The 3,735-nt window shown below is 49.2% G+C and overlaps 1 protein-coding gene across 2 annotated transcripts in view; it reads right to left on the bottom strand.

Annotated features, from left to right (window-relative positions):
• Positions 1–3,045, bottom strand: part of Abca1 (ATP binding cassette subfamily A member 1) — a 117,325-nt gene extending 114,280 nt beyond the window's left edge. For both annotated transcript variants that reach the window (XM_026786592.1, XM_005362190.3), the window contains exon 1: positions 2,815–3,045. The gene's annotated coding sequence lies outside the window, so the exon portion shown is untranslated. The remainder of the gene's footprint in view (positions 1–2,814) is intronic.
• Between the last annotated feature and the right edge of the window lie 690 nt (positions 3,046–3,735).

Genomic DNA, 3,735 nt, shown 5'->3' on the forward strand with positions numbered 1-3,735 from the left:
AAAAACCAAAAAAAAAAAAAAAAAAAAAAAAAACTTGATGCCAGAATAATTGACCATAGGAACATTATAATCCCATGATTTATTTAATATCTAGACCACATACAAAGATGTATTTATACTTGAAGGTTTTAGAAATGCCAAAGCAACATGCATTTTTTTTTTGGTATTTTCTAAAAATCCAGAAAGTTCCTAGTTTAAGGGTTTCAAGAAATGTCCATTCAACTATTTTAGAAACTAAAATTATTTGGCAAAAATAAAGCAAAGCTCTAACCATTTTGAATCACTACAATACAGGCACAGGAAACCTTTTTTTGCAAGATGGAAAAATAATACTTAAAAAAGAAACATTTAAAGGTAAAATCCTCCCAGCTCCTCTCCTCCACACAGGGTAAGACAGCACCAGCTGAGGTGGGAAGGTTCATTCATTATTAATAGTGTTGGCACTGGGGCTTCCATGAGCAGACGTGGAAAACTAACAAGACCTAAGGTGATTACCTTTCTCCAATTCCAGAATAATGCTGTCTCCCACAAAACATAGTATGTTCCAAATCAAGATACATCCAGGGTCCATTGCAGGCCTGCCTTTAGGTGCGAACAGAAACACTTCTAAAGAGGTGTGTTTCAAACACTCATCTGCAGGGGCATACACATCACAGGTCTCCAAGTCACCACCAGTGTGTCAGTAAAGAACACCAGTAACTTTTAGAAGGGGCACATGCAATATTCTACGGCAGCAAATGTTGCTCCCAAAAGGGACTACAAGCATTATGTTGGCTGGAAACATTCTTTCCTGGCCTCTCTGATTTAACTTGTTCTCCCATAGATAATAATCAACCCTGTTCACTAAGTAGGTTTCGCAAAAAAAAAATAACCCTACCTACTTTAATGACTTATAACAGCACCGAGGAAAAAAATACGCTAACAAGAGAAACAGTAATTTATCTTTCTTATTTTGTAATTATTATACTATCAACTCAGAAATATTCTCTATGCTGTCATACTTTCTTTAATGTGGGAGAAGTTTTTGCAAAGATAGAAACAAAAAATACGTTGTCCTTAGGTTTGAAGTTAGAATACGAAAACCAGGCTGAAAGAAAGGGGGAGATGAGAAACCAAGGACTTTTTAATTGGCATGTATGTATTGTCGCGTATCAATGCCTGTGTCCTGGTTCCAAGCTGTGACTGTAAGGGAACCCTTAAGGCTGTGAGTCTGAGCCCCGGCATGTGTCAGGTGTGCTTTGTGGGAGGTGAGGATTGAGACATAGAAAGAAAGTGATGTACCAATTCTCTTCAAGGAAGGTCGTGTTTTTGTTTTGCTCTGTTTCTACAGTGGGGCTAGAACCCAAGGTCTTGTACAAACAAACAACAACAAAAAAAAAAAAAACACTCTACCACTGACCTACATCCCAAGCCAAGAAGTTTTCCTTTTGTTTAAGTATCTGTCCGTCCTCTCTTGTATGTTTGTATTCTGCCCACTCCCTTTGAGGGATGTCATTGAACAAGTATTGGGTTGGGTTGCTTTTTAAAGTGTGTGCCAATGCAGCAAATGAGGGAAACCAATTATTGTTAGTGCCAGATACTTTTTCCCTAAAAATAAAAATGTTTAATAGTATGTCTCTCCTTTCCGGTAAGTGCAGAAAAAAAAAAAATCAGGCATCTACCCACAAGCCTGTCACCAGCGAACACCCTCAAGAACCTTGACTCATTTAGCAACGGCCTGGGAGTCAGGAAACGCAAAGACAAAAAAGGAAAAGGAAAGGAAAGACAAGACAGGCTTCCCCCCGCCCCAGATTTCCTTCCAGTTTGGAGTCACCAGTTTTGACCAGATTCAGATTCACAGATTCTACAGACCTGGTCTTGCACGACGCCATACCTAGGCCACCCGGCCAGGAGGCGCTGCGGGCCAGTCTCCAGGGGCCACCCGCAGGCCGCCCAGCCCCCACCCCCTGGCGGCGGAGCCCGGCCCAGCACCCGAGTCGCGAGTTCTGCGCCGCCCGCCGGGGTTACTCGCGGTCATTCGGCAGCACTACCTCGCCCCAGCTTCTCTGTAGGTGCTCGGCCCTAAGACGGCCCAAGGGACAAGCAGCAAAAAGCAGGAAGATGGGTTAGGGAATGAGGGGGAAATGGACACCCCAGTTTGAAGTTTCTGCGGGCTCTCTGAAGTTTTCTGTCTTTAGAAGGAACAATACTCGTCTCCCACTTTGCGCCGGGGGCTGCAGCTTTCCAGAGCGCAGTTAAGCCTGTGGGTAGGACCCCCAGGTCAAACAAAGCCCAGAGTCCTCGAACACGCAATGACACAAAAAGATTGCGTTTGGGACACTTCCTACTCGAGTTCTTTGGAAACAAGGACACGCCGCCCCAGTCCCGAGGAGCGGATCTCCAAGTCAGAGGCCAACACTGACCACTTTAATAACGGAGTGGGTAGTCCGATGTGACACTTGTGGGCGACGGCCGACCGGGAGCCAGACAAAGGGAGACGCTTCGCAGAGGATCCTTGTATCCCCACCTCAGTGGCTGCGCCCCTAGGACGCCCGAGAACCCTGGCTCCCTCTGCTCCCGAGGTCCATCTCGCAGGCCAGAGATGCTCTCCCGGGTCTCAGGCTACCGGACACCCGAGTGCGGCAGCTCTGCGTCTCAGGGTCGTCACGGCCCTTCCCAGACCTCCTCCTTCAAGTTATGCCTCCCCTGCCCTATTTGCATCCCTAGAGGTAGGGGATATGGGGGTTCAAGGACCAAAGTCCCGGAAACAGAGAGCTTCCCAGAGCTTCCTTGGCCCCGAAACAATAATGCCTAAGTCAGTGAAGAACCTCTTACCTGTCTTCCACTTTGGTGTTTGCGTCTGTGTCTCCCACCCTGCACAAACCCTTCCAGAAAGGGGGAGAGAAAAAGTGGGGTGGGGGGAAATGGAGCAGAGCAGCGCCCCAAACCGGCTGTGGCTGAGCGGGTCCCGCGGCGCCCCTGCCCAGCCCTGCGCTGCGGAGAGAGGTGTGGGCTCGGCTGGTCCCGGCCCGCTCGCTCGCCCTCGGAATTGCTGGTTTTTGCCGCGACTAGTTCCTTTTATAGATTCGGCTGTGCCGAGCGCCGGGGTTACTACCGGTCAAACGCTGTTCTCTCCCTCTTCCCCCGCCCCCTTCCCGGCCTCTGTTTATGTAGTTCAGTCACTCAGCAGAAAGCACGTGGAGCCGCGGCCCGCCCCTTAAACGGGCGACGGTGCGCCTCGGCGGGCACCCGGGGCGCACGGTGACGTTTGCACGGGGTCTGCTTTCGCAGCCCCTGCACTGACCTGGAAGCCTCGAGACCGAGAAACTCGGGGCTTGAGGTGCACCAGGGAGTCCGCATTCCCTGAGCGGAGGGAATGGGGGTTGGGGAGTGGGGGGGGGCGCTTCCTCTAAACTCTTGCTTTCTGCAATAGTTTAGGGGTTTTCGGTTGGTTGCTTGGTTGCTTGGTTAGTTAGAAGGGATATTTTTGTGCCCCTCCTCCCTCCTTTTGTTAGTTTACTCAGCCCCCAGGTTGGATAGGAAGGCTGACCGGTCCAGAACCCTATCATTTTCTGTCTTTTCCTTTCAAAGCCCTAGATGGGGTGGAGGGAGGCGGGGGGGGGGGGTAGCGTCATTATCAGCCTGATTTTGCTTTCTGTCTCAAACCTTGACTTTGATTTTTCAAAAAACCTGCTGCCTTCAAGAGTCCCAGTCTCTCTCTCTCTCTCTCTCTCTCTCTCTCTCTCTCTCTCTCTC

The sequence above is a fragment of the Microtus ochrogaster genome, linkage group LG5 (assembly GCF_000317375.1).
Source record: "Microtus ochrogaster isolate Prairie Vole_2 linkage group LG5, MicOch1.0, whole genome shotgun sequence".
In the NCBI taxonomy this organism is placed as follows: Eukaryota; Metazoa; Chordata; class Mammalia; order Rodentia; family Cricetidae; genus Microtus; species Microtus ochrogaster.